This window comes from Salvelinus fontinalis, chromosome 1, assembly GCF_029448725.1.
Source record: "Salvelinus fontinalis isolate EN_2023a chromosome 1, ASM2944872v1, whole genome shotgun sequence".
Classification (NCBI taxonomy): domain Eukaryota; kingdom Metazoa; phylum Chordata; class Actinopteri; order Salmoniformes; family Salmonidae; genus Salvelinus; species Salvelinus fontinalis.
The window spans coordinates 48,470,886-48,493,269 of NC_074665.1; the positions used below are offsets into that span (position 1 = coordinate 48,470,886).

General features: G+C 42.4%; 1 protein-coding gene across 4 annotated transcripts in view; it reads left to right on the forward strand.

The window, feature by feature from the left end:
• Positions 1-6,841: 6,841 nt before the first annotated feature.
• Positions 6,842-22,384, forward strand: part of raraa (retinoic acid receptor, alpha a) — a 192,096-nt gene continuing 176,553 nt past the window's right edge. For 3 of the 4 annotated variants that reach the window (XM_055924444.1, XM_055924459.1, XM_055924468.1), the window contains exon 1: positions 6,842-7,063. The gene's annotated coding sequence lies outside the window, so the exon portion shown is untranslated. The remainder of the gene's footprint in view (positions 7,064-22,384) is intronic. The other variant, XM_055924455.1, reaches the window with a different exon arrangement.

Sequence of the window (22,384 nt, forward strand, 5' to 3'; positions counted from 1 at the left end):
CTTACATTTTTTGTCTTGCCCATTCACCCTCTGAATGGCACACATACACAATCCATGTCTCAATTGTCTCAAGGCTTAAAAATCATTCTTTAACCTGTCTCCTCCCCTTCATCTACACTGATTGAAGTGCATTTAACAAGTGACATAAGGGATCATAGCTTTCACCTGGATTCACCTGGTCAGTCTATGTCAGGGAAAGAGCAGGTGTTCTTAATGTTTTGTACACTCAGTGTATGTATAAATGAAAGTCTCACCCCTCCAAACATTTACCTTAATCCCTTCTGGACAGCAGCCAAGGCCCAATAGCTCAAATTCCTTTAATGGGTCACCTGAGAATTACAGAGAGTATTATACTGCTAGTTGCTTCGCATCGCCGGCCATAGGAGTCAAATACGGTTGATTCCCCATCCCCTCCCATAAGACCAAAGCAGACTTGAGGCAGCGCTGGCAGATACTGTATTTTGCTTGTTTTAAAACACTGGTCCATCGTAAGGGAGGGCCGTGGGAGGGGAGCAAAGGGGAGAGGGGGGTTGTGGTGCATTCACATGTGTAGCACAAAGTAGCAGCATGTACTCTCTCTCTCTCTCTCTCTCTGCCTTTCTTTCCCTCAGCTAAAAGCCCCGAGCAGCACCAGCAGCAGCTCTCACTCAGTCAGTCAGTCACTGACGTTTTTCCTGTGCTTTTCGGTGTTGTCTGCATGTACTCTTTCTGTCTGTTATGATTGTGTATAATGGGCTTCAACTCAGAGCGCTGGCTGGCAGGCTGACGGGCGTGTTGAACAACTGCTTCACAGTTGGCCGAGGGAGGGAGGGAGGGTCGGAGGGAGAAGGAGAGCAGGGAATGGGGTCACTTGAGTTTGTTGCTCATAGGATATCAATCAGCTCTGTGTCTCCACCCCCAGAGCAGTGGAGCTGTTCCGTTACCTCCCTCTTCTACCTCATAAAACCGCCATCTTTGGGGGTGTTATATCAACAATAACAGTATCCGTAATAAAAATGCACAAGTAACTGTATTGTTTTGATCTAGGTCTATGTATGCGATATGGAAACAGAGAGGATTTGAGTACTACTAAGCTTAAACCTTATATTTCTTTTATATTGCATTTGCTGACCGTGATATCTCACATTGCATACGCTTCATGACAACATGAAGTTGTTGGAGGTCAGATAACACAAGAGATGGTCCTATTTGTTGCAGGTTGCTTTGGAAACAAAGACAAGAAAACAGCGGAGGACAGGAGATCCAAGGAGACGGGGGAAAAAGTTACCATGTCAGGAAAACGTATCATTGCTCCGCAAAGGTGTTTTTCTAATCTTTGTCAACGCCATGCTTTCGCTGAGTCATCTGGAAAAAGCTGGGCTTTTCAACATTCTTTAAACTTGTGTAATGCAGCGTAAGTACACTTCATCTTTAGCCTTACAGTAAATTACATTCAACCACACTTCAACAGGCTCCCATACTTTGAAAGTAACACAAAAAAAAGTAAGTAACACGCAGAGAGGATATTTTGGATGTTGCTCAAACTTTCTCCCGCGAAAGCCCTGTTAATATAATTTTTTCCTCCGGCTGTGGCCAGGAAGGAAGGGGTTAAACCTGTCTGCGGACCACATCTGGGAATCATTTGAGACATTCCACAAGGCTTACCACATGTTCTTAGATGGACGAAATCCCGCGAAAGGTTCAGTTGTCAGGGGTTTGAAAATGTTTCTTTTTTGGGGGGGAAGAAAAGAAAAAAAAGGAGAAAAGGAAGATTCTGGACCACAATAACAAATTCCATGCATCTAACATAATCTTGTCTGCTTATTTCATCTGATTCTCACAATTTATAACCATAAAGTGGACTAACATATAAAGTGGACTGACATGACTTTCAACGCACGTGTACGTCTGCACTTAGAAACAAAAGGGACACAGACATATTCAGCTACTCCAATACATTCATCAACCATCTAATTTGAATGCACCCAGAAGAATTTGTGGGTGCCAGCCTTGCCACAAAGAGCCTTTTCCCGTTGGTTTCACCATTACACTGTGCTATGTCTATGGATGACAAGCTAATAAAGGGACCATAGCAGTGATGAATGGTTGGCTGCTGTGAGGTAGCGAAATTGGTTGTTTCAGGGGTGGAGGGATATTAATGGTGAGGGAGTATGTGGGTCTTGATTGACCACAAAGCCTTGGCACGGCCCTGCCCTCACGTCTCCCTTCACAGCTTTCTCTCTCTGTAGGTCTGGGCCGTATTCATAAGGCATGTTAGAGTAGGAGTGCTGATCTAGAATTCATTTTGCCCTTTGGAAAATAATGAATAACGTTACATGGACAAAGGGACCTAATTTTAGATCAACACTCCATAAAGTGTCTCAGAGTAGAGTGGCAGTGCTGATCTAGGATCCGTTCAGCCTTTTACAATATAATGAACAAGACGGGAGAAGACCTGATCTTAGATCAGCACTCTGAGACATTGTATGAATACCGGCCCTGGTCTAGAGGCAGATCTGAAACATTCTCCAAACCTACACTGAGCTGGCCTGCCAGGTGAAAGCCTCTCGATTTCATTGAAGTAGGCGACTTAGGCTCTCGTGTCACATGATGCACGGGCCGTCACACTCTACTTGTCGACTGACATTTGGAGACCCTGGAGATGTTGCTCTTGGGTGGGTGACACTCACGTGATGTGTAGGTGTCACATTGTCACCCTAGTCTCCCGCTCTGGCTGTGACTGGTGTGGTTGCATGCGGCCCACGCTGTTAGTCAGCCACTGGAAATAGCCGGGCCAGTAAATGGTATCCTGTGTTTACAGGAGGTTGCGAGGTGCACTCAAACACCTGCTGGGGGCTCGCCAGGTGCGTTGTTTAACTGAAACAGGAGAGACTATGGGACTCCTTCTTGAGAGCTGCTCCTAAGACTAGGTTGTCAGGGAGTATTTGGGACTATTTGTGCTAGCACTGGCACTTCCCCGAAATACAAATATGGAAAGCCGAGGGAACCAGGAGAGCCAAAGAGCACATTTTTTTGTTGACCCATCCATTTTACAGGAGAGATTCCAGGGTCTGGATACCACCGTGAAGTCTCTCTAAGCGCCACGCATGTCAGGCCTCTTAAAGGGGCTTATTCTTGATTCTAAAAGGATGAGCGTTTACAATGTTGCAGAGTGAATGATGAATTGTGGCTAACCTGAAATCATTTCAGTCTGCCGCTTTAAAAAACACAAACTCAGTGATTGTCAGCAAAAATGTCATGCCAACCAAAGCCACATTTATAAACTACCAGTTAAAAGTTCAGACACACATACTCATTCAAGGGTTTTTCTTGATTTTTTAAAATGTTCTACATTGTAATAGTGAAAACATCAAAACTATGAAATAACACATTGAATCATATAGTAAGCAAACAAGAGTAAAACAAATCAAAATAGATTTTATGTTGGAGATTCTTCAAAGTATCCACCCTTTGCCTCGATGATAACGTTGCACACTCTTGGCATTTTCACAACCAGCTTCACCTGGAATGATTTTCCAACAGTCTTGAAGTTGTTCCCACATACGCTGAGCACTTGTTGGCTGCTTTTCCTTCATTCTGAGGTACAACTCAACACAAACCATCTAAGTTGGATTGAGGTCAGGTGATTGTGGAGGCCAGGTCATCTGATGCAGCACTCCATCACTCTCCTTCTTGGTCAAGAAGGACACAGCCTGGAGGTGTGTTGGGTCATTGTCCTGTTGAAAAACAAATGATAGTCCCACTAAGCCCAAACCAGATGGGATGACATATCACTGCATAATGTTGTGGTAGCCATGCTGGTTAAGTGTGCCTTGAATTCTAAATAAATCAGAGACAGTGTCACCAGAAAAGCACCCCCACATCATAACACCTCCTCCTCCATGCGTCACGGTGGGAACCACACATGTGGAGAACATCCGTTCACCTACTCTGCGTCTCACAAAGACACGGCGGTTGGAACAGAAAATCTCAAATTTGGACTCATCAGACCAAAGGACAGATTTCCACCGGTCTAATGTCCATTGCTCTTGTTTCTTGGCCCAAAAAGTCTCTTCTTATTGGTGTCCTTTAGTAGTGGTTTCTTTGAAGCAATTTGACCATGAAAGCATGTTTCACACAGTCTCCTCTGAACAGTTGATGTTGAGATGTGTCTGTTACTTGAACTCTGTGAAGCATTATTTGGGCTGCAATTTCTGAGGCTGGTAACTACTGAATCCTCTGCAGCAGAGGTAACTCTGGGTCTTCCTTTCCTGTGGCGGTCCTCATGAGAGACAGTTTCATCATAGTGCTTAAAGGTTTTTGTGACTGCACTTGTAGAAACTTTTAAAGTTCTTGACATTTTCAGGATTGACTGACCTTCATGTCTTAAAGTAATGATGGACTGTCATTTCTCTTTGCTTATTTGTTTATACTGTTCTTGCCATATTATTCACTTGGTCTTTTATCAAATAGGGCTATGTTCTGTATACAACTCCTACCTTGTCACAACACAACTGATTGACTCAAATGCATTAAGAAGGAATTCAATTCCACAAATTAACTTTTAACAAGGCACACCTGTTAATTGAAATGCATTCCAGGTGACTACCTGTTATGTCCGTCGTTAGTGGTAGAATGACCGGACCAAGGTGCAGCGTGGTAGGCATACATTTTCTTTATTAAATGTTCCGCCAAAAAAACAATACAACGAACGTAAAGCTACAGAGTGCAACACATGCAACAAACCAAGACAAGACAACCTAAATGTGGGGAAAAAGGGCTGCCTAAGTATGATCCCCAATCAGAGACAACGATAGACAGCTGCCTCTGATTGGGAACCACACTCGGCCAAAAACAAAGAAACAGAAAACATAGAATGCCCACCCAAATCACACCCTGACCTAACCAAATAGAGAAATAAAAAGGCTCTCTAAGGTCAGGGCGTGACACTACCTCCTGAAGCAGGTTGAGAGAATGCCAGGAGAGTGCAAAGCTGTCATCAAGGCAAAGTGTCACGTCCTGACCATAGTGCTTATGTGTTTTGCTTGTTTTAGTGTTGGTCAGGACGTGAGCTGGGTGGGCATTCTATGTTGTGTGTCTAGTTTGTCTGTTCCTGTGTCAGTGTTTGTGCCACACGGGACTGTTTCGTTTGTTAGTTTGTTCCGGTTCGTGCGTTCTTCGTTGTCTGTAAGTTCTCATGTTCAGGTCTGTTTACGTCGTTTGTTATTTTTGTAATTCATCAAGTGTGCTTCGTGTTCATCTTTCGTTAAATAAATCATTATGTCTTCATACCTCGCTGCATATTGGTCCGATCCATGCTCCTCCTCAGACGAGGAGGAGAACGAACGTGACGCAAAGGGTGGCTACTTTGAAGAATCTCAAATATAAAATATATTTTGATTTGTTTAAAAATGTTTTGATTACTTCATGATTCCATGTGTTATTTCATAGTTTTGATGTCTTCAGTATTATGTAGAAAATAGTAAAAATAAAGAAAAACCTTTGAATGAGTAGGTGTGTCCAAACTTTTGACTGGTGCTGTAGGCTAAATGCATACATATGTCGACGTACATAAATCACAGTCAGCCTTTACTGACAGCTGTATCACTCCTTGTCACATCAGGTGTGAGGCTTTAAAAAATAAGCGGTTCACATTTGCAACCTTTCAAATATAATAAAATGTTATTGGTCACACACACATATTTAGCAGATGTTAGCATGTCAAACCCTTCATTTTTTTCAGTTTCTTCAAAGCAATAAAAGAAATGTACGCTGTATGACTTTTGACATCCCTGAGCCTACTTTATTTTGGTGTAAAGTGAATTATGCAAAGCAGGCATAAAACATGCATGACATGGCACTGCACTAAACACGATCCTTGATATCTATACAGTTAGTCCATTAAGAGACTGTACAACATCCCTCCTAACATTAGGGGGTAAACCTGACTGCACGTCCAGGATGCAGCTGTACCGAGGACACCCTGGGGGCCTTCCAACCAAACCTAGAGATCATGTTAAGGAAACACTATGCCTGCTAGTAGAGTAAACTCCCACTGTCTGTCTGCAGGCAAATGGTAGTCTACATCGGTGCACGTAAGGATATCACGCCAGGGCTCAATTTCATCTGCCAAAATCCTGTGAAATAGGCCTATTTCACACTCTTTTTAATAGGCCTATCTCACACTCTTTTGTCAGCAACCACTTCCACCAAAACATGCTTTGAGCATTTGAAGGCCTTTCACTCCGCTTCCAAGTCCTCACATAGCCCTACCACTGTGTCCACCCACGTCACCCCCAGCACAGCATTCCTCACTTGTGTGTTGATATGTAACAGTTGACACAGCTCAATGCCACTCACTACTTTGTTGCAGCAGCCTCAGAGGCATTGTTGGACAAACATCCAGTGTAGCTGCTCGCCATACCAAGCTTGCAGGGAATAACTTTGAGGTGGGTTACTTGCAACGGGAGGAACGTATAGCATCTCACTGACTATATTGTGTCCTAGTGTGACCAAAAACCCATCAATCACTCACAGAAATTGTCTTATTTCTGGCAGTAGGTTTTGACATGAAAAGCAACAAACAAACCTAAGGACAGAAACGTGTGCTCTCCCTCCGTTGTTCACGCAACAAAATAATGGTCAGCTGACTGTACCTAATTAAATTCAAATACTGTCTTTGAATTATTAGAGTTGCCCTGTCAAGATTTATTGGGGAGCTGATTTTCTAAACCATACTGTACTGTCTTTGGAAAAACTGTCCGAACATCTGGAGTTAACAGGACATCCCCTTTCAGAGGACCACACCATAAAAGTAGAGGGGGCGGGGAAAGTGGATTGTGTTGGATTTCATAGCTGGAGCACGTGACCTCAATGGCTGCGGCTGCGAAAGCTGTGCTGAACTTCTCTGCACACTGAACGCCTTTCACCGACGAATTGCCGGAGGGTGGTTTGGGTCGACACCCGTTGTTATCCACCGTTGCTAATTGTTTTACAGGTAAAAACTTTGGAGAGACTATCAAAATAATTATACGCGCCTCAGCTTCCACCAACCACGGAATCAGGAGGAGTCAACAGGTACAAGGTATTTGAAATTACACTTGTCGTTGGATGTGGCATACCTTGTCAACATTTTGAGTTTGCTGTCCTGTTGAAGATTAACATTAGCTAACAGGTAAATGTCATGACTAATTGAAGTCCTTCAATCCGAGGAGATTCTAATTTTCATTTGGGCCATGCATTGCCAGTTTATTATGTACACTAACCTCATACTGTACGATGTCGATATCATGCATACAGTTCGACGAGGTGTTAACGTTAGATGTTATGAGTCCCGTACTTGACAGTAGCTATCAACAAGCAAGCCTTATCTAGTTTTAACGTTAGATAACAAAACAGAGTTATTTGATAACAATTTGCCGTATTAATTTCCCGTAATTGAAATAGCGCAAGCAACAAAATATAAACGTTGTAATAAGGGACAGCAAGCTACCTATAGTTTTGTTCGTTGGCTTGTCAGCTAACTGGATTTTTGACAGGCTGACAGTTTTCTCAATATTTAGCTACATCGCTACTCCTTGTCGCAAGGTCAACCAATCAGCCTGCTAACTTTTTCACAGTATTTATTTACTATGTTATGAGACAAGTGTACCCACATAAACAAGATCTAACTTGGTGGTTAATAGCTGCAGTTTATCGGGAGCTAGCCATGGAACGTCAAGACAATGGAATATTAATGTTGAACAATCCCAAAACTGTGTGCACAAATGTATTCCCAAGACAGTGGCACAAAAGTATTTTGTTCTCTGCAAATAACTTAAATGTAAGTCACACTGTGAAACAGATGCCTTCCCCAATTTGTTTACACCTTTGATGCACCTTTATCAAGATAATATGCCCACATTTGGAGCCTCCTCAGAGGAGCGTCTGACAAATTTTAATGTCACAGTTATGTATGACATATTTATTAACATTGTGGCAATGTGTTTAGTGAAAGTCTAGTGTAATTTGAAATTGCACCGGTTAGGATTTCCTTCATAACTGTTAACTTTATTATTACCAATTTCTAGCAAATATTTTATTGCAAATATTTTATTACGCTTTTATTAAGTCTTTCATTTCAGCATGATTCAAATCCATTGTTTCCTATGTAGATCGGTAATAATTTTCTTTGGGATTCGGTATGACTATGAGGTAGCCTTATCTCGGTGTTATATCAATCATTCACCATAAGATGTCATATGTTAATAATGCCCTCGTATGGATTATTCCAATGCCCTGTCCAAGACTGGCTGCATAATGTGTACAACAAACTACTGTTTTTGTTGTGAAAAAGACATTTGCCCTTTTCTCCATAACCTGTGACATTCAGAGCAAGATGCATCAGAGGCTTAGTCGCTGAGTGGGATATTTGGTGTGTCTGAGGATTTTCCCACCCTGTCACCTTCCCGCTTGGTGTGAATCACAGTTACATGTTGTGCCTAGGGATGTGCATATTTCCCTTTTAAGACGATTCGATATGTATCTAGATGAGTTTTAGTCGAAACGATTTGATTAGAGGAACAAATCAATACGATTCACTAACATTTGTTGCATAAACGCATACGTTTTCCATTCAAAATTAAAGTCTGCTGATGATGGATCTCATGGGCTTGGCCTCTCTGAGCTGGATCTGTCTGAGCTGACGTGTGTGTTCTCGTTATGAAATGATCAACTTTACCCTACATATCTAAAAATCACTATAATACATTGATTGTTTTAAGCAAAACTACCAAAACTATGGCTGATGGTCAACCTGAACAATCTAAATAATATTGATCAGCCTACCTATAGCCAGATGAGAGTTGTCTCTGATGGTAACTTAGGCAACTTTTATTCTGGTAAAACACCATTTTCAAAAGCACATTTGATCAAAATATTAGTCACTCGACTAATAAAGCCTAATATTGCGCAAGCCATTTTACATACATTTGAATGCGCAGTTTGTCTAGGCTGCTATTATTGCCTGGGGCTGTTCGGCATGCAAAATGACTTGTGGATAAATGACTCTCATAATAATTACGTGCTTAGTTTGACACTCAGTTGTCACAAAATATGATGTATTTTCAGAGGGTAGAAAAGTAGTTTGAGAAATGTAAGTGAACAGGCGATTCGTAACGTTTGAATCGACTTTCTGACCGATGCATGCTTCATTTGGATCAGTGGTTTGGGGTCCCGCAGACCGATGCACTCATATCTTAAACATTTGAACCAGGAACCGATGCATATTGGTGAATTGTTACATCCCTAGTTATGCCATAACTGCATAGACCCTAGTCAGCTGTAACCTAACCAAGCAGTAGGTTCACTTAGAATTGCTATGACTGTCACTATAGTGGCCTAATCCTGAAAGATACTGTTATGTAATAATCAAACTGCCCATTCTGCCCCCGTCCCCCAGGATGCCTCTTTCCCAGATCTAAACAAATGTAGTAGGATTTGCACATGTTTACGCACAATTTTTATATAAACTTCTGTTGTAACTAAGTTGTACTATAAACGACATGATCGACATGTTGTAGCCTACAAACTTATTTTGTAACTATAATAAACGTCATGATTGCAACCGACATGTCGCATTCTGCATGGTATTCTTTTAATAAATTTAGATCAAAGTCAAATCAATGTCAAGATCACATGATGATAAAAAAAACATGAGCTGGCACACACCCAGAATAATAGTTTGTGTGGAGGTTCTGACTAACTGTAACGGTTGTCGAAGTCGTTCTCCTCCTCAGACGAGGAGGAGCATGGATCGGACCAACACGCAGCGTTGAATGAAGACATAATGAATATTTATTAACGACAAGACGAACACGAAAAAACACTTGGAAAATCTACAAAACAATAAACGAAGTCAACAGACCTGAACAAACGAACTTACATAACACGAAGAACGCACGAACAGGAACAGACTAAACAAACGAAACAGTCCCGTGTTGTGACGAACACAAACACGGAAGACAATCACCCACAAACAAACAGTGAGAACAGCCTACCTTAATATGGTTCTCAATCAGAGGAAACGTCAAACACCTGCCTCTAATTGAGAACCATATCAGGCAACACATTTAACCCAACATAGAAACACATAACATAGAATGCCCACCCCAACTCACGCCCTGACCAACTAAACACATACAAAAACAAGGAAAACAGGTCAGGAACGTGACACTAACGGCGAATAAACTTTCAAAATAAATGAAGTCGCACACTCCATGTGTAATCTGCCACCAATTTAATGGGTATTTACCATTGTTTCGTCATCACTGTGCCTTCTTCACCCTGTGTAACAGTATAACTTTAAACCGTCCCCTCGCCCCGACACGGGCGCGAACCAGGGACCCTCTGCACACATCAACGACGGTCGCCCACGAAGCATCGTCGTTACCCATCGCTCCACAAAAGCCGCGGCCCTTTCAAAGCAAGGGGCAACACTACTTAAGTCTCAGAGCAAGTGACGTAACTGATTGAAATGCTACTAGCGCGCACCCGCTAACTAGCTAGCCATTTCACATCCGTTACACCTGCTGGGAGATTACACATGGAGTGTGCAACTTTATTTATTTTGAATGATCACATAATGATTCATTAGTATTCTACATAATCAAACACCAAAACTTTTCAAATGTTCAAATTAAAAGGCTATTGCACCGAAAAACGTGGAACGTCAGGTGCATCACATTCAGAACCGCAAGACAGCAACATAATAAACTAAAGCACTGATCATTGGGAACGAGATTAGAATGTCTGCTAAGGCTTTTATCCATCAATTAAATAGGTAGCCTAGCCTACAAAACTAAAACAATTCATATGTTTAAATCAAAAGGCCTGATTAACATGACATTAATAACGCAGCCACAACCCGAGTCCCCGGTGCCGACGCATTCAGAAATCAAATGATGGTGTAGTATTTAGTTTAGAAGCTTTAGAGAAGGCCAAGAGAACAATAAACACTTATCAATGACAACTGAAATCAACATTTGGTAAAAAAAAAATACAAATGATGTAGCCTACGATGCAATACTTGTGATCATTTTAAAGGAGAACAAAAACTACTTAGCCTAGAATTCAACACCACCGCGGAAGCTTCGCTATTTGGCATCTTCCCAATTAAGTAGCCTAGTTTTTTTGTCTGGCTAATTGTAGAGAACTAGTGACGATCACTCAAAGCCCATTTCTTCCAACGCACGCTGGAAAAGTGTGCACCGAATTCTACTGGATGTAGAGCCGAAATTAGTATAACATCCTTGCGTTTCAAACATACTCGATTTTTGAAAATTCACTGACTATAAAACATTATATTTTTGCATACTAAGAATGTCATGCGCGATTGCGTTATTTCCCGCTAAAAGTACGGTTGTGTAGCTATTCGGAAAAGGCGTCAGAAAATCCAGTCATGTAGTCACTCTGTATGTAATATAACCTGCCCTTTTGGTCCTTCAGGTCGGTGGAAAATGAAACAATCATAGAAGTTTAATCTGCTGTGTCACTGTAGTCAACTCATGATACAGGATGAGCCCTATGGGAAAGATTTAGTCTACTGACTGGTCTGGTACGTCAACAATCCAATCGTCCTTGGGTTTCGCCTGTCCTCCCTCAAGGGCAAGAGGATCTGAGATGTGTTCACCGTGTTATGAGTTTGGCAACTAAAGAATCAAAATGATGGGCATTAAAATGGAGTTGGTCCGCCATTTGCTGCTATTACCGCCTCCAATCTTCGGAAGACTTTCCTCTAGATGTTGGAACATTGCTGCAGGGCCTTGCTTCCATCAGCCATGAGCATTAGTGAGGTTGGGCACTGATGTTGGGCGATTAGGTCTGGCTCGCAGTCAGCGTTCCAATTCATCCCAAAGTTGTTCTATGGAGGTTGAGGTCAGGGCTCTGTGCAGGCCAGTCAAGTTTTCCACACCGATCTCGACAAACCATTTCTGTATGGATCTCGCTTTGGGCACGGGGGCATTGTCATGCTGATTAGGCCTTCCCCAAACTGTTGCCACAAAGTTGGAAGCACAGAATCGTCTAGAATATCGCTGTATGCTGTAGCGTTAAGATTACCCTTCACTGGAACTAAGGGGCCTTCCCGAACCATGAAAAATAACCCTAGACCATTATGCCGCTTCCAATAAACTTTACAGTTGGCACTGCATTGGGTCAGGTAGTGTTTTCCTGGCATCCTCCAAACCCAGATACTTCTGGACTGCCAGATAGTAAAGCGTGATTCATCACTCCAGAGAACACGTTTCCACTGCTCCAGAGTCCAATGGTAGCGATCTTTACACCACTCCAGCCGACGCTTGGCATTGCGCATGGGGATCTTAGGCTTGTTTGTGTGGCTGCTCGACCATGGAAACCCATTTCATGAAGCTCCCGACGAACAGTTGCTGACGTTGCTTCCAGAGGCAGTTTGGAACTCTGTAGTGAGTGTTGCAACTGAGGACTGATGATGCGCGTTTCAGCACTCGCAGTCCCTTTCTGTGAGCTTGTGTGGCCTACCACTTCGTGGTTGAGCTGTTGTTGCTCCTAGATGTTTCCACTAGAGGTCGACCGATTATGATTTTTCAACGCCGATACCGATTTATTGGAGTACCAAAAAAAACATACCGATTAATCGGCCGATTTAAAAAAAAATAAAAAAAAATAAAAAATAAAAAATAAAATAAAAAAAATAATAATAATAAAAAAAAAACTTTCACCTGGTTAATATTGCCTGCTAACCTGGATTTCTTTTAGCTAAATATGCAGGTTTAAAAATATATACTTCTGTGTATTGATTTTAAGAAAGGCATGGATGTTTATGGTTAGGTACACATTGGAGCAACGATACGCACCGCATCGATTATATGCATCGCAGGACACGCTAGATAAACTAGTAATATCATCAACCGTGTGTAGTTAACTAGTGATTATGATTGATTGTTTTTTATAAGATAAGTTTAATGCTAGCTAGCAACTTACCTTGGCTTCTACTGCATTCGCGTAACAGGCAGGCTCCTCGTGGAGTGCAATGTAATCAGGTGGTTAGAGCGTTGGACTAGTTAACTGTATGGTTGCAAGATTGAATCCCCCAAGCTGACAAAGTAAAAATCTGTCGTTCTCCCCCTGAATGAGGCAGTTAACCCACCGTTCTTAGGCCGTCATTGAAAATAAGAATGTGTTCATAACTGACTTGCCTAGTTAAATAAAGATTAAATAAAGGTGTAAAAAAGAAGAAGAAAAGAACGGCCAAACCGGTGTCCAAAAATACAGATTTCCGATTGTTATGAAAACTTGAAATCGGCCATTCCGATTAATCGGTCGACCTCTAGTTTCCACTTTTTATAATACAGTTGACCGGGGAAGCTCTAGCGGGCAGACATTTAAGGAAACTGACTTGTTTGCAAAGGTGGCATCCTATGACGGTGACATGTTGAAAGTCACAGCTCTTCAGTATGGCTCATTATACTGCCAATGTTTGTCTATGGAGATTGCATGGCGGTGTGCTCCATTTTATAAACCTGTCAGCAACGGGTGTGGCTGAAATAGCTGATTCCACTAATTTGAAGGTGCGTCCACATACCTTTGGCCATGTAGTTAAAATTCTATGGTCATAAGTTCAGCCTTGCAGGCACCTCAAGTCAATGTGTTCATCAGCTTCTCTTGTGGCAGATACTCTATATGCAGTCTATAGTGCAGACATGCTGTTGTTGGTGATTTGTCTATTCTAAGTTTTAGGATTAGACCATACAATATGTTTTAGGATAGCAGAAAACTCAATTGTATAGCCTAGTACTGTATTTTGAGTGTAGATAGAGTTGGACATTTTTTTGCGCGACCGTCAAACGACTTGTGTGTCTACGGATGTCGGTTTCCTTCTTGTATGAGATATGCCAGTTAGAAACCTCACAAGACTTGGTTTCACATTGCGATAAATGTGTCATCACTCACTCACTTACTTTGCCGCCTCACCATACCTCCTCTGAAGTAAGACAGGACCCCCCCTGCTCCCCCCCACTTTTTCCTTCCTCTTCAAAATCATAAGTGTGACACTGGAAAATGTTATTTGATAGTAATAAACATGATTGTGATTCAAAATGGCTGATGCTTTCTTTTTTTTTCATGTAACGTGTGGAACAAATAGTTTTTAAGTTCAAATGTATTGACTCGGGTTGAAAACGTATCAAATCAAGATATATTAGTATTTTATTTATTTTTCGTCCACTTAGAAATTACAGAGTATTTTGTGAAAAACGTTGACAAAATGTTGAAAAAGTAAAGGGGTGTGATCAATGTTCCCACATTTTTTTAAGGCACTGAGCAAATTTCAGGTAGCGCAGCGCAAACTTTATGCAACTTCTGGAGCACGTTTAATGTGAACACTGAGGCTGTACCCGCTTTAGGTTAGCCTACAATCCATGAGACTTTTGAAAATAACATGTAGGGATTGTTGTTCACCTGTTTATCCACTTGTGTTGTGTGATGCAAGAAACCACTTTACAAAATAACATTCATTATTATTGCCATATCATTATTACAGAGAATCAGACAAATGATGCTACCCTCTGCATATTGGCTATTTAGCCTGTTCAAGCCCTGCTCAAAATATAACACTGCCCTTTTTAAGACAGAAAAAATGCTCTTTACCTGACTTGCTTTTCAAAGATGGCTAAAATGCACACGTTTTGTGCTCTTGTAGGAAGTAACTACTCCCCTATTGCTGACTACAAATTATCAATAACTGGGCTAATAACTCACTAACTAGCAAAGGATATGAACAAAATGTGCACACGTGGCTACATGCGCACCGGTCGGTGTAGTGTATGGGCCTGATTTGTACCTGTCAATGCAATGAAATCCTACTCCAATGTGCTCTGCCTACAAGAAAATCTCTTGCACAGTTTAGTATGTTGCACTGAAAGTTGCTAATATTGCGTTGATTCGTTCACAATTCGCACAGTAGAGGGAAACATTGATAGTGTTAACTAAACTAAAAGGGAAAACTAGAAAGATGAGTGAAGTTCAATCTCATGCTTCTCTGCGGGGGCTGATTTTCCTTCTACCAGGGAACATTGAGGGTGATTACTTTCTGAAGCCACTGTACAAGTCAGTTCCAGTACCTTATTCAATGTGCAGGGTTACAGGAGTGGTTGAGGTAGGTTTATACATAAGAAGTGACTGGTAGTAGGATATACATGTAAACAGGGCTGAAAAGTGGTAATATATACATGTAAACAGGAGTAATAGTGACCCATGGCAAGATAAATAGATAGATACTAATGGCAATCAATAACAGCAGCATAGGTTTGAGGCTGAGTGTGGGTGTAAATGTTTGCCCTGAGTGTGCGTTTGAGTAAGGGGGAAGGGTGTCAGAGTGGGTCGAGATCTGTGGATGGGCATCAAGTTAATGTGGGTGGTCTGTGGGAGATCATTAGTTGTTAGCCATTTAACAGTCTTATAGCCAGGGATAGAAGCTGTTTATGGGTCTGTTGGTCTGAGCGTTGATGCACCAGTACTAGGGCTGGGCGATATGACCTAAAAATCATATATTTTTTTTCTAACTTATGAGTGATTCAAGGTATATATATTTTTTAATAAGCATTGTTGTACAATTAAAGGTCAATACACTGCATTTCAGACAGTCAGCAATAATCTAATGAATTCTGGTCTTATGAATTTATACCCAGGCTAAATATAAGCCTTCCACAACCATAAGCCCCACTAATAACTTAATTATTTTATCAAAATAGTTTAACCGGCTTTTTTGTTGTTGCAATAATCACTGATCTAGCTTTCAAGTCTGAAGTTAGTCATTATTAGTGAATGTGCATTATGCATGGTTTTAGTCAAATTTGTAACAAAAAAAAGGGCATTTTCATAGGAAAATGCCCTTTTTTTTGTTACAAATTTGACTAAAACCATGCATAATGCACATTCACTAATAATGACTAACTTCCCTGCAGCAGGCATTACGGTAGCTGATCTCAAAACAAGTGCATCAATACAAGAAAATTAACACAGGTCTCATTAAAAATCTCTCAAGCCCACTTGATAGTGACTAGCCAGCTAGTCTTTATATTTCAAGTTTAGTCAACTTGGATCTGTTTGCTAGCTTACAAGGCAGAACAGTTTAATTGTTTAATTACACCCTTCGCTCTGTCTCCAACTGTTTGAAAAGCATGTTGTCCTGTACCACTTTGTTCAGATGTTGAAATCAAGTGGCCTAACTTAGTTCTCAGACTAAGAACGAGTTGACAATTCCTTATATAATTGTGTTTTATGCTTAATGCACATTTATAAAACAGACAAGACCGCTTGTATAACGGTCTTTCCAGAATCAATATTCATTGATGCTCTCATTTTAAGTGTCTGCGCTGCGTGCAATTTGAGTAGTTGAGACATAAAACGGGTATCGTTGGAAAAATTCATATCTGTAATACTGTAAAATATGACCGATGCTTTTTGACTAAACTACAAATGCAAATAGTATGTTGAAACCGCTTGTCAGAGAGGAAGATGTGATCTCTCAACTTTGTTGGCGTGTGAGGCAGGGGCTTGGTGTGTGTGTAAACCATAGAGGAAGAGGCGAAGTGATAGGTTTCCTTCTCGCTAAAATCTGTCCATTTATAAGCTCAATGCATTTCTATAGGCTTATTTCGGACCTAACCTTGACTCCCATTGTTAGGGCGGCATCTCGTCATTATATATAGATCTCTGGTGTAAATGGGAAGGTGCACAGAAGGAGCGAAAGAGACAAGACCAAAAATACAACACGAGAACAAGCAGACATAAACTCTCATAAAAATGAAAAATAACAAAACCTTGATTCTTGCGATACAGACATTTGGAATATCGCGCAAAAACATGCATTCGAATTAATCAAATTAATTAGATTGGCCAGCACTAACCAGTACCACCTGCCGGACGGGAGCATGGAGAAGAGTCCATGTCTCGGGTGGCTGGAGTCTTTGGCAAATTTTCGGGCCTGTGTGCATCTCCCCATTTACACCAGACACCGCCTGGCATGTACGTCCTTGATGGCTGGGAGCTCGCTCCCAGTGATGTGATGGGCTGTCTGCACCACCCTCTGTAGAACCTTCCGATTGAAGGCGGTGCTGTTTCCATACCAGGTGGTGATCCAACCAGTCAGGATGCTCTCGATGTTGCAGCTCTAAAAGTTCTTCGGGATCTAAAGTGCCATGCCAAAAAATGTGAGCCTCCTGCGGAAGAAGAGGTGCTGCCGTGTCTTCTTCATGACTGTTTTGGTGTTAGAGGAGTATGTGAAGTCCTCAGTGATGTGGACACTGAGGAACTTGACACTCATGACCAGATGAAGTGAGATGGGTTATTGGAGGATGGTGGGAGAGTGTTTCCACTTTGAAACCTTTTCTGCAGGACATGAGATTAGTACAGATGGAACAATGAGACAGATATTTCACGGGATGTATAAATGTGAAGCATCCGGTTGGCGTTTCCACTCACTACCAAATATGGTAGTGAGAGGAAGCCCAGTGGGAGAAGATGAAACGAGATTAATTCTGGCTGACATTATGCTAATTTACTCGTCGATTAAACATTTGATCTCAATACAGTTTTCTGTTCCCTAAACTACAATCTGTTACGAACAGAGTGGACTAAGTTAGTAGACGTTTGCCAAAGTTTGAAATTTTTTCATTGTTTACAAGGTGTTCAAAGGCAAATTTTGTTATTGTGCACTTCACAGAATAGGTGTTCCCCAACGGAAATATGCAAATGAATGTTAGAACGCGGCAATAAGATCTCGCTAGCTCGTGCTTGGCTCTGCCCACCTTCTTGCTTGTTCTGTCCATAATGGCTCATTTTTTCCCATTTGAAACAACAGGCTTTGGTCTATCTTGGTTTAGGTATAAAAATCTTTGAGATTAGTATCCCACAGAGCTGCTGATTTGTGATGTCATTTTGTATTTGGGAGCACCCAGTGTTATTCCTAAAAGTGGCATTTTACTCTCTGTAGATTGTCATTCACTGTTTATTGAAGGTAGAATTATGAGTTAAAATGATACGGTAGCTAAATACTAAGCCTATCTACCAAATATACTCATGTCTAGCTAGATGGAGGGCTATAAGACACCTAGCAATGTGGTGGGGTTCAGGGATGGGCAGAAATGTTTGCCCAACTGATTGTAGCGATAGAAAGTACAGCTACATTTGGTATAGAGATTCTACCAAAAAGGCAACCTCAACATATTTTAACTTTGGTTAGCCGAGGCACACAGTGGGTGTATAGCCTTACCACAGCCCTATCTGTCCCTTGTGTTCAGTCGGTGACTTCCTGCTTCCCAAAGTTGAGACTGCGCAGGAGAAATGACAGATGAGACAGGTCCCCCACAATAGCAGGTTACCCCGGAGATATCACACGGCGCTTGCTAAACGGTAAACACCTCAACCGAGTCGACCCGCTCACGCTGAGATGCCGGGGTTTGTGTGGGTTTTATTTTAAGAGTGAGGAGCTCCGATCTGAGCGAAACCACAGTTTCGAGAGCTGAGGCTTTGGTTCTCTTTTATGAAAGAAATACATTAGTGAGTCAGACATTTTGGGAGTTTGTTATAATGAGCAGTAGTGTGGTGTGTCAAGTCTTCCAACTCTGATGTTGTTTATCATGAAGTTGTTTCTTTGCCGTTGACTAACTGTTTACACAGGGAAAGAAACACTTGCTGAATAGAGAAGGTAGGAGTTGGAGTGCAGCTAAATAGTGTGGCTGACAATCATGTAGGTCAAGGCCTGGTTTCATCAAACAGGCCCCAGCCCCAGACCTCTTCAGAATGAGTAGAAATAAATTGCAATGTTATAGTGGTTTTGGCCGGGGTACTCGCTAATGTTGCTGCTGCCTTTGGGAATGGGGCGAGTGTGGGAAAAGACTGAGGAGGAGGGTGGGAGTCGCTGCCATGGGAGTGGAGCGGAGTGGGGATTGGGGAAGTTAGGCCCCTGTGATGTAGGAATATAGGAGCTCTAGTCAGCCTGGTTGATGGGAGTTTGACAGGCCAGCTCACACATACTGATTCTATCTCCACCCGGTCCACCGTCTGCTTCCCTACTCTCCTAGTCCTCCCTGGGAGCCATGAAAGGGTTAAGTTATCCCCCCTTTTCTATCGCCTCCTTTAATTTCTCCCTTTATGGCTTTGATGGTATTAAATAATCTTTACGTGTCAGAGTGCACAGCTCTCCCGTGTTCATGTAGGAGAGCAATTAGATCAGAGTGGTAGCTCGAATAACTATGCTTCATTGAAGTCTTAAAGTGGCAGAGCGCCTCCCCTCAAGTTACTATTCCAATATACCTAAACCCAGATGGGAAGTCGGAGACCCAATGCCATTGTGTTACCTACGCAGTGCTGAAAGGCTGTGGTGAGGGATCTTTAATATTATCAGCTATTGTATAATCTCATCAGGAAAAAATGGCCTAGAATGGATAATCAGTTCTGATATTTTAAGTCCCTCACCAGTTTAATATGCCTGAAGAATTAGGTCAGTTTTTGTCTTCTTTTGGAATGAGGCTAACCTTAAGACTGATCACTGAGCTATTATTGTGATTCATTGTATCGGGTGTGATTGAAAAGACAATTGATTTAGACATTGAGATTCTGAGCAGATTTAGCCTACATAAGGCTGTTTTTCAGATCGCTGTGTGGAAGACGAAGCTATAGCTAATTAGTACATTTAATTTGGTGTAGCTTACTACTTTATCTATATTGAGTTCGTACGGTCTATTTTGGTACAGTTCACTTTGGTCTGGCATTGCCGTACACGCACACACTGTTGGCCTAATCTATTCTACCACGAGAGACCTATTGCATTTCACAATTTGTGTGGGGATATTGTGGCAGTGTCATTTTTTCCACATCCATTTTGTGCCTTTGCTTTCATAGAAGTCTCCTTTGCCGAGTCGGACAGTCCCTCAGCTTGACGGCTGACATTTCCAGTGAAAGAGCTCTATTGTCGTCAGTTAATCCCCCCCCCCCCCCATCCATAAAACAATGGTATCAATTGCTTCCACTGAGTACATCCACATTGCTGTAAAGAGCCAGGCCCATTCTCCTTCCAGCCAGTCAGCCACTCCAGGCAGGCAGTGAAACCTCGTCTTCATTCCCATTGACAGCCCCTGGTAGTTGTACAATACTAACCGATTCCAGCCCAGGCAGCTAGTCTAATAATATCTCTGTAGCATGAGAACCAACCTTTTATCGTGCCTGGCCTGCCACCTCGGAAATGCACAATTAATAATGGTCTCTGTATATATTTATTTTCCCGGGGCGGCTATCAGCGGGGCGAGACTGGCCGCTTTGGGCTCTCCTGACCCTTTCCTAATGAATGGCTTCCATTCCATTTCCCTTCATTTTCCCCTGGACACTGACATTAACGTTGACGGATGATATGTTCCTTCATTGAAACTAGGATCTTAAGCACATTGTCATTGAAAATCGTAGTCACCCTCCCACCACCACCACATGCTCTCATTCGCTTTCCCTTCTCTCTCTCTCTCTCTCTCTCTCTCGCTCTCTCTCTCTCTCCCCTCATCTCTCCTTCCTCCTCTCCCTGCCTCGGTGCTCTCTGTCAGCACCCAGGGACATGCCTTTAATATTCTTGTTAGAGCAGCTCCACTGCACATTCTGAGGAGTTAACCCCCTCCTGCCAACAGCTAGCCTGGCGGCCTGGGGTCACTTCAGCACAGGGTACTTACTACACCAGCTTGCAAATGTTCTCCGCCAGGAAATAGTCCTACTAATCAAACACAATGTAGCTTGCACAGTATGCCTCTGTTTCCTTGTGCATGTATTTCTAGGGACCTTTTACTTTTTGCTCAGTCAATCACTTTTGTAGTTGTGAAACTGTACCTCTGGGCTTCTGTCAAGGCAGAGACACTGACAGATTATCTGGTTGACGTCCTGCATGGACCTTTTTTTAGAATTGTTGTCCGCGTATAACAGGTTCTGCGTGTTGGCGGGTGCCAGGCGGGCATAGATGGCGGCATCACCCTGCTTCCTGCCTGCACATTAGATGAGGCCGGGGCCAGATCTGTGTGAACGGGAGGATAATGACCCAGAACGGATCTGATAATGCTTTGGCTTCTGCTAGGGCAAACTGAAGAGCTCAGCTCATCGTGTCATTATCATACTGTGTGCTGTGCCCTGCTCACTTCAGCCAAACCTCTTTTGTGAGCTGCTGCCTGCTGCTGCTTCCACTGTCTCTATGGTCTGTCAACACAGTAAAGCCGGGGAGAAGCCATCCCATCTCTCTGGATCTCAGTCATGGTACACTGCTTCAGAGAGGCTGCTGTTGTTCGCTAAACTGATGAGATTCCAGTGCAAGGATCCAGAGCGGAGCTAAGTTAAGCCTCCAGTGGCCAGACTCGGACCACATCAGTCTTTTAATGGGCAGAATGGGTACAGGCTTTCACCGTGCCTGTGGTGATGTCTGACCATGTCAGCTGACATGATTTAGCAAGCCGATGAGAAACTTGCTGTGTAAGTGATGTAGATCGTAGTACACAGTGTGTCTTAGCCTAGGTTGTGTAAGTATCCTATGTGTCATTACACACCAACACGATTTTCTTTAGTTTTTAGTTAACATGAATGACCATGCAATATACTGTTCCAACAACTACACTACATATGCAAGAGTATTTTGACACCCCTTCAAATGAGTGGAATCGGCAATTTCAGCCACACCCGTTGCTGACAGGTGTATAAATCGAGCACACAGCCATGCAATCTCCATAGACAAACATTGGCAGTAGAATGGCTTTAATTAGTTAAATTTAAAGAAAATAATACTGAAGAGCTCAGTGACTTTCAGTGTGGCACTGTCATAGGATGCCACCTTTCCAACAAGTCAGTTTGTCAAATTTCTGGGTTTCTAGAGCTGCCCCGGTCAACTGTAAGTGCAGTTATTGTGAAGTGTAAATGTCTAGGAGCAACAACAGCTCAGCCAGGAAGTGGCAGGCCAACAAGCTCACAGAATGGGACCGCCGAGCGCTGAAGCGCGTAGCGTGTAAAAATTGTCTGTCCTCTGTTGCAATACTCCCTACCAAGTTCCAAACTGACTCTGGATACAAGATAAGCACAATAACTGCTTGTCGGGAGCTTCATGAAATGGGTTTCCATGGCCGAGCAGCCCCACACAATCCTAAGATCACCATGCGAAGTGTCGGCTGCAGTGGTGTAAAGCTTGTCACCATTGGACTTTGGAGCAGTGGGTTTGGCGGTTGCCAGAAGTAGGCTACCTGCCCGAATGCATAGTGCAAACCTTAACGTGGAGGAGGAATAATGGTCTGGGGCTGTTTTTCATAGTTCGTGAAATCTTAACGCTACAGCATCCAATGACATTCTAGACAATTCTGTTACTTCCAACTTTGTG